The 13,803-nt window shown below is 40.0% G+C and overlaps 1 non-coding gene across 1 annotated transcript; it reads right to left on the reverse strand.

Annotated features, from left to right (window-relative positions):
- Positions 1–10,000: 10,000 nt before the first annotated feature.
- LOC143870198 (small nucleolar RNA snoR135) lies at positions 10,001–10,142 on the reverse strand. The gene has a single exon (XR_013244988.1). It is a non-coding gene; the product is annotated as a small nucleolar RNA snoR135 (small nucleolar RNA).
- Positions 10,143–13,803: the final 3,661 nt, after the last annotated feature.

The raw sequence follows: 13,803 nt of genomic DNA on the forward strand, positions 1-13,803 counted from the left end.
GATAATTCAAACTTGGAGGAAGCAAGGCAATCTCTACAACTCTCACTTCAGTCACCACCAGAACATCCTCTTGTGCAGCGACTCACACCATTCCAAGCAAAAGAGAGGCAGGAGAAGGGCCTCTGCTACAACCATGATGAGAAGTTTCATCCCAACCACTAGTTTAAAATGTTAGGAAATAATCCTAACATTGGATGTGGCTTTTGCAAGATCAATGGTCGAGATCATTTGGTTAGTTAATTACTTTTGTGAAAAGTCATTAATGAAAAGACTTTATGTGAAAAGGTATAAACGTTTAAAAGAAACGTTTGGGCAGAGGGATCGGCGCGATGAGGAGTCGCATCTCTTCCCACAAACGCTTATAAAAAGAACTCTTGGGTCCTATTTGCACACAACGAATTTGTTTCCAAACTTTGAGAATCCACGCTTGAAGAGAAAGGAAACCGGTCCCCATCACCGACTATTGTGTAGCAAAGAGAAACCTTAAGAGAAAGAAAAACAAGATTCATGGCTTCCGGTATGTCTTTTTCTCATTTCAATTTATTCCATATTGTTATCTGTGATTTTCTCAATGTTGAATCGTTACCTGTTGCCGGTGTTCATATTGTATCGAACACTAACATGTGGTATCAGAGCCACGGTTCTAGCGAGAAAATGGCGAGAAAATCCGATTGAAATAGAGTTTGTGAAAATTTTATTTTTTTGGGGATTTTTTGACATCGCCGGAAAATGGCGTGCCGCCGGAAAACTGTTGCTCCGACCAGTGATTTTCCGGCATGGATGTGAAGTTCGTCGAAAGACGAGTCCAATGGAACAAACGGTTCCTAAATCCGATGTCAAACGAACCCAGAAAATGAAATCGAAATTTGTTGTTTTTTTTTCGGATTTTTCTGAAATTTTTTACAGAAATAATAATATTTTATTGCCAAGGAAGACGATGAACAGTGTTTATAGTTTAAAAGGGCATGAATAATTATACTCACACTCCCTGTTTTCATACTTGCACTCCACATGTTTTCTTAATTCAGATTGCCTACTAAGGGCATATTAGGAATTCTATATGGGAAGAGTCAAAAGTAGGGCTGCAACTCGAGCCGGGTAAAACCCGACCCGCATCGACCCGACCCGAAAATAGCCTGGGTCGGGTTCAGGTTTCATGGGTTTCGGGTCGAGCCGGGTTCAGCATTCAAAAGCCCGCATGAATCTCGGGTCGAGCCGGGTTTGAAGGGGCCCGACCCGACCCGAGTTACATAAGTTATAGTATGTATATTTTTTTCTATTGTTAGTTAAAAGTTAAAGGGATAATTACATTTACACCCCCTCTAGTTTCTGACACATCCACTTCCACCCCTATAGTTTAAAACGTGACAAATACACCCTTGTAGTTTCAATTTGTTTAAGGTAGGCCCCCTCAGCGGAAGGTTCGTCCATAGATTGAAGGGTTAGGATGATCCGATGGAGCTGATTTTTTGGGCACACCCTAACTATGTCAGGACCCATCAAATGAACGCTTTGGATCATCCAAACAATGTGGGCCCACATTATTTGGATGATTTTTTGGTAGTGTTTGGATTCGGGTAGGGGCCCACATTATTTGGATGATCCAAAGCGTTCATTTGATGGGTCCTGACATAGATATGGTGTGCCCGAAAAATCAGCTCCATCGGATCATCCTAACCCTTAAATCTATGGACGAACCTTCAGCTGAGGGGGTAAACCTTAAACAAATTGAAACTACAGGGGTGTATTTGTCACGTTTTAAACTATAGGGGTGGAAGTGGATGTGTCAGAAACTAGAGGGGGTGTAAATGTAATTATCCCAAAGTTAAAAGTGAAAACCCACGCACCCACTGTTACTGTATGTGAGTGTAATTTCTGCTTCTATGAGTTGAGTTGATTCAAGTGTTTGATTCAGCATTGTTTGATTGTAATTACAACATTGTTTGATTACAGCATTGTTTTATTCAAGTGTGATGTGAGTGTAATTACATCATTGTTTGATTCAAGTGTAATGTGAGTGTAATTTCTGCTTCTATGAGTTGAGTTGCCTTGCCAAACAAGAATTTTCCTTAAAAATTTGCGTCAACGTGAAAAAACCCGACCCGACCCGAACCGACCCGAGATTTATCATGGGTAGGGCCGGGTTTGGGAATCGTGGGTTTTCCGAAAAAAAACCCGACCCGACCCGACCCGAGATATTTCTCGGGTAGGGTTGGGTTCTCCAAAACCCGACCCGCCCGACCCGAGTTGCAGCCCTAGTCAAAAGTGCTATTATTATAATGGGATGAATAGTGTGTCCTATGTGACCGTTTAATTCTATATGGGAAGAGTCGAAAGAGCTATTATTATAATGGGATGAATAGTGTCATGCGGCCATTCAAAGCAAGAACTGTATTGCACAATTAAAAATAATAATAATAAAGATGACGTGATGAACAATGTTGCATGTGTAATATAATATTTATATTATACGGCGTCACCAACGTGTCCTGATGAGTCATGATGCTGTCACAACCCACCTAACCTCACAAAATCAGAACCGACCCAACCCAGTCATCATTTTGGCCGTTTCGGCCATTATTTTTATATTGTGACCAAGGTAGTACCGGTTCTTGGGGTTTTTGACCCTCATGAACCTATTTTTGACATCGGTTTTGGGTTTTGAAACTTGGTTTTCAAAGTTACAGTATAATTTTCAAAACTTTGGATTTTTAAAGTTTGGTTTTGAGTCAAATATTTGGTGATTCTATATAACCATCTATGGGACCAAAATTTTGACTTGAAAACGCATTGGTTTTGTCAAATATACCTAAAACCTTTGTCTTTTGATTATTGGATTGGTTGTGTATATCTTTCAAAATCCTTATGCATTGATTTTGATATATTATGAAACTTGATTCCCTCTGGGAAACGAAATCGGTTAGGGTTAGTGGTTTAAATAAAGAACAGTGTCACATATAGTGGCACATTATGAACTGCAAAACCACTTTAAGTTGCGTCTATTTGTCCAAGAGCAACACTCAGCCCAACGGATGACTGTTGCTTTGCACAAATAGGCGGTGTGAGAGGGCTAGGTCTGGATAACTTGGTTTGGGGTTGCGCTTCTGCCCAACGGTGATGTGTACCTTAAATATAGAGTTATTTGGCCCTAGTTAGTCTCATGGATGAGAACCAATTGTGTGTCGTGGCACGGACCAACAGACGACCCATAATGATACGATGGTGTCTCCCTAGAATCACATTTATGTGTTTCTGTGATTCCAGGCAATTGAACTGACTTCCCTAAAGATAAATTGACTTAAAAATGGAACCAATTGTGTATCGTGGCATGGCCCAACGGACATCCCACGGTGACACAACGGGTGTTCCATCAAGAAAACACTTATGTATTTTGTGTTTTTGTTTACTTTAGTCATTTATTTTAAAGTTGGATTACATTAAATCATGGATTTTACTGAATAAACTCATTTTGTGGATTTAAATGGTGTCTTAGATAGTGAGCAAAATTGTAACTGTCTATCTTTTTCGTCTACAGCATTGAACCCTAGTTCTATCTCTAGTTATTTCTCTGGGATCAAGGTTTTGAGTGGGACTAATTTCGGAAAATGGAAGGATCATATTCACATAGTCTTAGGGTGTTTGGACCTAGATTATGCACCTAGGAATGACAAACTTGAAGTGCCTTCTAATGAAAGTACTGCTGCGGATTTGGCTACCTATGAAAAATGGGAACGGTCAAACCGCATGAGCCTTATGATTATGAAAAGCACGATCTCTACCTCTATCCGAGGAGGCATTCTCGACTCAGAGGAAAATGAGGAATTTACTGCTAGAGAGTACCTACAGGCAGTAGAGTATCAGTTTAAGGGATCGTCTAAGGCTCTTGCCAGTACACTGATGATGAAGATGATCACTATGAAGTACAATGGTAGTAGTGGTGTGAGAGAGCACATTATGTGAATGAATGACATTGCCTCCCAGCTAAAGAAAATGAACATGGAGATCTCTGAGGGTTTCCTTGTTCATTTCATCATGACATCTCTTCCTGCGCAGTTTACTCCATTTAAAATTAATTACAATAGGCAGAAAGACAAGTGGGAAATGAGTGAACTCATAGCCATGTGTGTTCAAGAAGAAGAGAGGTTGAAGACCGAGCAACCTGAAAGTGCTCATTACACCACAGAGGGAACATCGAAGGGTCACTTCAAGAAGAAAACCAAAGGAAAGGGCTTTGGGAAAGGCAAGAAGAAGGTAGCAAGTGGTTCGGCTCAGCAGGGCTTGACCGGTGGGATGAAAAGTCGCATTAGGTGTCATTTCTGTAAGAAACTTGGTCACATAAAGAAAGAGTGCTCCAAGTATGAAGAGTGGCTGCATAAGAAAGGTAATAATTCAGTTTTTGTTTGTCATGAATCTTTCCTTGTAGATGCTCCTAGAAATACCTGGTGGATAGATACAGGTTCAACTATTCACATCTCGAATTCCTTGCAGGGATTTCAAGAGAGACGGAGACTCGGGAAGGGGGAGCGAACCATTAAGATGGGAAATGGACTAGAAGCAGACGTCAAGGCTATTGGCACTTTTCGTCTTGTATTAGATAGTGGCTTCATTATGTATTTGGAAGACACATTTTATGAACCTGCCATGAGCAGAAACCTTATATCTGTATCCAAACTTGATTCCTTTGGATTTGAATTTAAGTTTGGGAATAAAGGTTTTACATTTCTCCATGATTCCAATGTTGTTGGTTCTTGTCCTCTTATGGGCAATCTAAATATGATTAATTTAGATAGCTCGTTTGCACATTCTCTGTTATTCATGCATGTGAATGAGGAAATCAGTTATCGTGGAAATAAACGGGGTCGAGTTGATGAAAACTCTTCCAGTTTGTGGCATAAGCGTTTAGTCGTATGGAAAGACTGGTGAAGGATGGAGTTCTTCCTCCTCTTGACTTTTCTGATTTCGGGATTTGTAGGCAGTGTCTTAAGGGTAAACAAACCAAAACTAGTAAGAAGGGCGCCACTAGGAGTACCAGCCTGTTAGAAGTTATTCACACTGATATCTGTGGGCCATTTCCTACTCCTGCCCTAAGTGGCGAGAGATATTTCATTACCTTTATCGATGACTTTTCACGTTTTAGCTACGTCTATCTCATCAAAGAAAAGTTGGAAGCACTGGATACCTTTAAGATCTATAAGGCTGAGATTGAGTTACAACTTGACCGGAAGATTAAGGTTGTGAGGTCCGATAGAGGTGGGGAGTACTATGGCAGATATTCAGATACGGGCTGCAGTCCAGGTGCGTTCGCACTTTACCTGCAGGAGAACGGTATTGTCGCTCAGTACACAATGCCAGGTACACCTCAGCAAAATGGTGTTGCTGAGAGACGAAATCGTACTCTTATGGATATGGTGAGGAGCATGATTTGCAATTCACCATTGCCTGAGTCCTTGTGGGGAGAAGCATTGAAAACAGCCGTTCATATCCTAAACCGTGTACCGAGTAAAGCTGTGGCTAAGACCCCTTATGAGTTATGGGCCAGTAAAAAGCCTAAGGTAGGATATTTGCATGTTTGGGGCTGTATGGCTGAAGCCAAAATATATAACCCACAGCTGAGAAAGTTAGACGCTAGGACCTTCTCTTGTTACTTCATAGGTTACCCTGAACGGTCTAAGGGTTATAGGTTCTATAGTTCTACTCATAGCACCCGGATTGTAGAGACTAGATACGCTGTATTCTTAGAGGATGGTGATCTCAGTGGGAGTTCTGTGCCTAGATCACTTACTTTTTAGGAGAGCCGGGTATTTGTTCCAATACCTGTAATCCACGAAAGAGTAGTGTCGATTCCTCTACCTGAGGATATTGATGCACCAGATGGCACATTGGAGGTTTCGCCCCACATTCCTGATGCTCCAACGACGATTGTCGCTAAGCAACCTGTGCGTAGATCACAGAGAGAGAGGAGGTCAGCCATCTCAGATGACTATATTGTCTATTTAAACGAGTGTGACTACGACGGTGAAATGGATAATGATCCACTTTCATTTGGTCAGGCCATAAATAGTGACCGATCAGCTCAGTGGCTTGAAGCCATGAAGGATGAGTTGCTCTCGATGGAAAAGAACCGTGTCTGGGAACTCACCGAGTTACCTAAAGGGGTCAAGCCTGTAGGCTATAAATGGGTCTTCAAGACCAAAAGAGACTCTAAGGGTGGGATTGAAAGATATAAGGCCAGACTAGTCGCTAAGGGGTTCACTCAGAAAGAGGGAATAGACTACAAAGATACTTTCTCTCCAGTATCAAGGAAAGACTCTTTGAGGATAGTTATGGCTTTAGTGACTCATTATGACTTAGAGTTACACCAGATGGATGTGAAAACTGCATTTTTAAATGGTGATTTTCATGAGGTTGTCTATATGATTCAGCCTGAAGGTTTTAAGGCTGAGAGCGAAGAGCACCTAGTCTGTAGGCTTAAAAAGTCTATTTACTGACTTAAGCAGGCTTCTAGGCACTGGTATCTTAAATTTCATGAGGTAGTGACTAGTTTTGGGTTCAAGAAAAATGATGTAGATCAATACATATATCTTAAGGTTAGTGGGAGTCAATTCATCATCCTAGTATTATATGTTGATGATATACTACTTGTCAGTAGTAACCTAGGCATGCTGAAAGAAACAAAACAATTTCTCTCAAGGAATTTTGATATGAAAGATCTTGGTAAAGCTTCCTATGTCATAGGAATTGAGATTCATCGAGATAGGACTCGAGGATTGCTGAGCTTATCTCAGAAGACCTATATAGAGAAAGTCCTTAAGAGATTCAGCATGGATAAATGCTCCCATAGTCCTGCCCCTATAGTTAAGGGCGATATATTCAGTCAGTTACAATGTCCCAGGAACGCACTGGAACGGGATGAGATGAGACAGATTCCTTATGCTTCCGCTGTTGGTAGTCTCATGTATGCTCAAGTTTGTACCCGTCCAGATATTGCATTTGCAGTTGGCATGCTTGGGAGCTACCAGAGTGACCCAGGTTTGGATCACTGGAAGGCAGCCAAAAAGGTTATGCGTTACCTACGAGGGACTTTAGATTACATGCTCACATTTAGGAGATCAGATAACCTTGAGCTGATTGGCCATTCTGATTCCGACTTTGCTGGTTGTCGGGACAACCATCGGTCCACTTCTGGTTACATTTTTATGCTTTCAGGAGGACCTATTTCTTGGAGAAGCGTCAAGCAGAGAATGACGGCTTCATCCACTATGGAGGCGGAGTTTATTTCATGTTCGGAGGCTTCGGCTCACGCCTTATGGCGGAGGAATTTTATTTCAGGGCTTCATTTGATTGATTCTATTGAGAGGCCGCTGAAACTTCTCTGTGATAATTCCGCTGCGGTTTTCTTTTCCATGAACAACAAGTCAGGAGATGGCTCGAAGCATATAGATCTAAAGTATCTTGTTCTGAGGGAAAGAGTTCAGAATCAGCATGTATCCGTGGAATACATAAGCACCGCACTTATGTTGGCGGATCCCTTGACTAAAGGCTTGTCACCAAAGCTCTTCAGAGAGCATGTAGCGCGCATGGGATTGGTTGACACTTTTGATAGCCTATGATAGTGGGAGTCTGCATTTGGTATTGAGATACACTGTTGTGATCACATTATATTTTATGATTCTGATATATATTATGATTATTTTCTACCGCTTCATTTTGTGCACATTATGTAAATGGATTGTTAATAAGAGGTAGAATGTGTCTGTATGACTGTTTTGGACCATGTTTACATCTTATGCATGTATGCTTTTACCTTCATGTTAGTAAGAATTACTAATAATATAATCATGAGGTAGGCTATTGGGTAGAGTTGGTGATTCAATGGTTACATGGTTTATTGTTGGTAGTTTTTGCTGAACGAATGTTGTGTTTATTATCTAACTAACGTAAAGTTATGATCCTTATGTTTGGCTCAAAGATCTTGCTAGCCAAGTGGGAGAATGTTAGGAAATAATCCTAACGGTGGATGTGGCTTTTGCAAGATCGATGGTCGAGATCATTTGGTTAGTTAATTACTTTTGTGAAAAGTCATTAATGAAAAGACTTTATGTGAAAAGGTATAAACGTTTAAAAGAGACGTTTGGGCAGAGGGATCGGCGCGATGAGGAGTCGCATCTCTTCCCACAAACGCTTATAAAAAGAACTCTTGGGTCCTATTTGCACACAACGAATTTGTTTCCAAACTTTGAGAATCCATGCTTGAAGAGAAAGGAAACCGGTCCCCATCACCGACTATTGTGTAGCAAAGAGAAACCTTAAGAGAAACAAAAAAAGATTCATAGCTTCCGGTATGTCTTTTTCTCATTTCAATTTATTCCATATTGTTATCTGTGATTTTCTCAATGTTGAATCACTAAGATCCGTTGCCGGTGTTCATATTGTATCGAACACTAACATAAAACACAATGCTTATTTATCTTAGATGACCGATGGCTAGAGGATGTTTCAATGAAGAAAGAGGTTGATGAGCTACATAAACCAATGAGTACAGGGGGTTAAATTTCAAACTTATAGGAGCCAATGGGGATCAACTTCTGAGTGAAGGAAAATGAACTAATGACTGAACATTCAAGTATTCCCAACCGGTGATCAATTTGCTTGTGCTGCTTCTTGGGCATTATCTCGTGGCTCTAAGGGCCCATTGGTTACAAATATTGGGTCAAATACAATGTTTTTTTCTCTAATTTATCCACGAGGTTTAAGGTGATGAGCCAAGAACATTATCTCATTGGGGTATTTCCCTCATTCCCTCAGGAGGTTGATGGGGACACACTACATTTGTGTATAATAAGACTTGGCATAATCATCTTCATCACTTGAGAGTGGCTATATCTGCTCTCTTTTTTTTCTTTTCTGCTCTTTTTTTCTTAATAAGAGATAAGGTACACTGAGATAAATAATTGTTCTGACGGAACCTTCTCAAGATTGACCCTTGATACACGGTCCAGGTCATTAATTCCTTTCTATTCGTTATTATCTTTATTACCCAATAAAAAGGCCTCTTTAACATCATCTTTATGTGAAATTGTCTAGGTGTAGTTTTGGTTAGAGACAAGTACCTTGGGACGTCATTTCTGAGTGAATTGTTGTCGATCCCAATGCTCAACTCATGGGATTTCTTGGGGCTTACACTAACACCTAGTTCGTTTCAGCTTATGACAGCCGATTCTAAGCCCAAAACCTATTATTGGACTCAAAATTTTCATTTAAATCTGAGTCCAATAATAGGTTTAGGTCTCACAATTGGCTGTCATAGTCTGAAATGAAGAGGTCCTAAGTTTATAAAAGATTATGGGTTAATCACCGTCCCTCTCACCAACCTGCTAAAGAAGAATGCTTTTACTTAGAAGGAGCATGCCACTTCAACCTTTAATACCCTCCCTCCAGCCTGTTATAATTGGATGTAATGCATCATGAGAGCGAATTGAGGCAATGTGGATGCAAAACGAACTCTTAAAACTTAATCCAGCCTTCTTTTCTAATTGTAAGACCCGAATCCCTTTCTTTTTTAATTGTCAGTCCTGAAACAGGAAACACCTTCAAATCCAACTTCTAGGAAATCTGCAAAACGAGCTCATGAGAAAAGCCAACTTCTAGGAAATTAGCCCAATGCACTGTATAACTTGCTATGGACTGAGATATATAGGAGATAATTTCTGTGGCCTTATAGATCCTACCAACACTTGTCTATAAGCTAGATAAGTTGTCCCCAATATTTAACTCCCTATCAGTTCAATGTGGATCAGCTTGGCATTTCACATGAGCTTGCATCTGCTTCAACCTGTCTCTTAGGATTTTAACCAAGGTTTTAGATTTCGGCCGACAATTAGGACCGAAACCGAAGCGTATTAGATTACAACGATAAAACATGCATACTCAGTATGACATAATCCATAGAGAGATCTACCTAGACTGTAAAGAAGAAAGATTTGGGAAATTAGGATTGAATAAATATAGGGAAAAAGATTGTTGGGATTTCAATATAGATGAAACCCAACTGTCCATCTTCCCCAAATCCATTTTGCAGGGAATACTTTCGACAAGATATGCATAGGAAATAGCACAACGTCGATACACACAATCCCTGCGTTTTCAAAATAAAATTGTAAGATTAATGGGAAAAGAGAGAAAATAAGATTAGGGTTAGGGTTTTATGGGCCACATGCAGAGGAAGGGAAAAGAGACAGGCGTTAGGGTTTAATAGAGAGTAACTACTTTGTAGGCTATATAGATAGAGAAGATTAGGGTTAGGGTTTTATATTCCACTTGCGGGGGACTGTGATTAGGGTTTTGGGGACTGAGAATCGAAATTACGAAACAACCTCTTGTTTAATACTACGTCCTATGTCCGGTGCGACGAACTTTCCTTTATGTCCGTTGCGACATGTGAGCCGTTAGATCGAGTGTATGATTTGAGATTAAAATCTTAGATTATTAGCTATTCTTCTCAGAAAGCAACGGGGTGTTTTGAATTTGGATGTACATAGGGCTGCAACAGGGTGGTTGGGCCGGACTTTTCAAAACCTTAGCCCAACCCTGTTTCCCATTATCTCGGCCCTGGCCGCGGGCCTGAGTCTGGGCCTAAAAACCTAAACCCAATGCCCGCCATGCAGGGTATCACCCAGCCCTTGCCCCGCTCTGATTGGGCCGGTCCGGGCCGCGCCTGATTGACCCCAGTGAAAAAGAAAAAGATCTATCAATGGAAAACTCAATACTATCTAAAATAAAGTATACAAAGACAAGTTTTTTTTTTTTTTTTTTTTTTATGACGTAGGGTGTCCCCACCCCACTTTGTAGAGTGGGACTAATTCCCTCCGGATGCGCACAATCACCCGTAAACCGCGCGCAATCATCGGGTAAACCCAGGGGGATTCGAACTCTCGTCTCTGGGCAGCATACCCAAGACTTTAAGCCAAAGAGCCACACTTGTACGGGTTTACAAAGATAAGTTTGACAAGCATAAACAGGGTCGGGTCGGACTGGGTCAGGGGCAAAGTGTAAACAAGGTCGGGTGGGGCTGGCCCAAGGTATCAACCCTGAGCCCGACCCAGCCCTAAGTCAGGGCCTAAAACATGAATCCAAGCCCGCCCTTAGGGTTGGATTTTCCGGCCCTGACCTTGTTAGGGCTCAAGGCAGGTCAGGGTTCACATGGCCAAACTTGCACCCCTAGATGTATATATAAAAAAAAAAATTTGAGGCCTAGTGGGTTGCAATTTTCTAGAAAACAGGTATATTTATTTTTACTTTAGAAAAAAAAATCGATGAAAAATGAGCTAGGGAATTGCTAAAAAAACTCATTTTCCATCAAAACATTTTCCAATATCTAATTTGCATATGTTGGGACCATCCTACAACGGAATATCCAATTTGCTCAAATATGGGCACTTTTTTCCTCAAATATTGGTACTCGGACAATTTTCAAATGACACTAGTTTAATTTCTTTATGATTTAGATAAAAGGAAAAAAAACACTATGAGAAGCTTTAATATGAGAACTACAAGAGAAGCTTATCAAGGCTCGCCCACATGATGTAAGAGTGATTTCGAGTCCCTTTTGGTACGGGTGTCAATGGATCCAGATGGTTCGATGGATCCTCCGAATCCGAACGTTAATGAACAGGATCTAAACATATCAAAAGGAAAAAAAAACACTATGAGAAGCCTTAATAAGAGAACTACAAGATAAGCTTATCAAGGCTCGCCCACATGAAGGAAGAGTGATTTCGAATCCCTTTTGGTAGGGGTGTCAATGGATCCAGACGGTCCGATGGATCCTCCGAATCCGAACGTTAATGAACAGGATCTAAACATATCATAGGATCCATGGGCCTATTTTGGGTCATCAAATGTAGGATCCAAAAATTTTCAGATTGGATATGGGCTTGCAACAGATATCCATTGGATAGTCACGATCCAAACTGTTTTACCAAAATACCCTCCAAATTTTCATAATATTTATAATTCTTTGAAGGGTATTTTTGTCAAAACCTCTAATTAATGAAATGGAGTGCGATTTCACAACTCAAAAGCAACTTTTAGCCTCTCGTGTTTTAAGTTTTTTTTTCTTTTGCTGTGAGATTTCAAGAAGAGAGAGAGAGAGAGAGAGAGAAGAAATTTCGAGCTCCTCCGGCCACCGATCCCCTCCATCTCCCATCATACGCCACTTCCACCACCTCTTCTAAGTCCCTAGCCACCGCTCCATAATCTCCTCAAAACCGCAGCACTACCATTATGCTTTCATTATGCTAGTTTATTGAGCATATATGATATCATAAATATACTATTAGTTCATCATTTTGTTATTGCTAAATGTCATTGTTATACATCATATTCTTTGATAATACTTATACATTATTTTCATGTATGTAATTTAGATTAATTTTATTGTTTACAAGCATTATTTTACTTATAGATTGAACATAAATAAAATTTTAATTTATTTGAAGAAAATGCATAGAGACACTAAGAGTGGACTGACATTCTAACTCTCTTTTTCAAAAAAACTAATTGTGTATTTAGCTTAGTGGGACATAATAGGACACTCCGATGGACGGTCCGAATTAAAATGGATCGTGACCGTGACGTGGAAAGTAGGATCCGAATAACAATCTGAGTCCGATCCCACCGATAAGGAATTTGAATGGATCGTGACTGTGACATAGGTGGATCCAATCTGAAGTGGATCCGTTGACACCCCTACCTTTTGGTAGCCCTATTATGGAGATCACATGACTAAAAATTTATAGTTAGTGGGTAATCCCAGTTTATGATCAATGGCTTGCAAAGAAGGGTGAAGAAAAATACAAACAACAGTTTACAATCAAATGGTTCGAAACGTTGGACAAAGCTATATGCATTATATATGACAAATTGTTCATAAATTCAAAGGGAATGATACCATGAGAACCTCTTATGAAACCTAAGGTAAAAAATAAATTCGAGGGGAATGATACCATGAGAAAGATAAAAGACATAGAACATTCTTGATTAGGCTCTACAATATGACTTCAACATAATCTAGACAGTGGACCCCATTCATTGATAAGCACAACCCAAGAAATACTCCCACTAACAATCCTTAACTATCCAATGAATGCCTTGCAAATGGACAATCAGGAAAAATATAGTAGAGAATTCATAATGAGTTCCAATAGATGACCAGTCCATGTCATAAGGCCTATTTTCTCTAAGATCGACTGAATGACAACTTTATACCATAGTTACTAGAAACTTTCTAGTTGGTTGAGCACAAGGCAAATTCGAGGGGAATGATACCATGAGAAAGGTAAAAGACATAGAACATTCTTGATTAGGCTCTACAATATGACTTCAACATAATCTAGACAGTGTACCCCATTCATTGATAAGCACAACCCAAGAAATACTCAATGAATGCCTTGCAAATGGACGAAAAGGAAAAATATAGTAGAGAATTCATAATGAGTTCCAATAGATGACCAGTCCATGTCATAAGGCCTATTTTCTCCGAGAGAGCCTATTTGCTCTAAAGATTGAATGAATGACAACTTTATACCATAGTTACTAGAAACTTTCTAGTTGGTTGAGCACAAGGCAAATTCTTCTCGCTTCCCAAATTTAGAGGGAGTGTGCTTCCTACCACTCTCTTAATTAAGCGTATGGTTCCTATGTAGTTGATTATTTTTTTTCTTCTAAAAAGTGGTTTTCCCTTACGATAATATCAGAGGGTTTTTAAGGATTAAACTTCATCTCAAATTTCAAATAAAATTTATT

Source organism: Tasmannia lanceolata, unplaced genomic scaffold, assembly GCF_043159265.1.
Source record: "Tasmannia lanceolata isolate RefF3 unplaced genomic scaffold, GAP_Taslan_0.1 ptg000003l, whole genome shotgun sequence".
NCBI classification, from domain to species: Eukaryota; Viridiplantae; Streptophyta; class Magnoliopsida; order Canellales; family Winteraceae; genus Tasmannia; species Tasmannia lanceolata.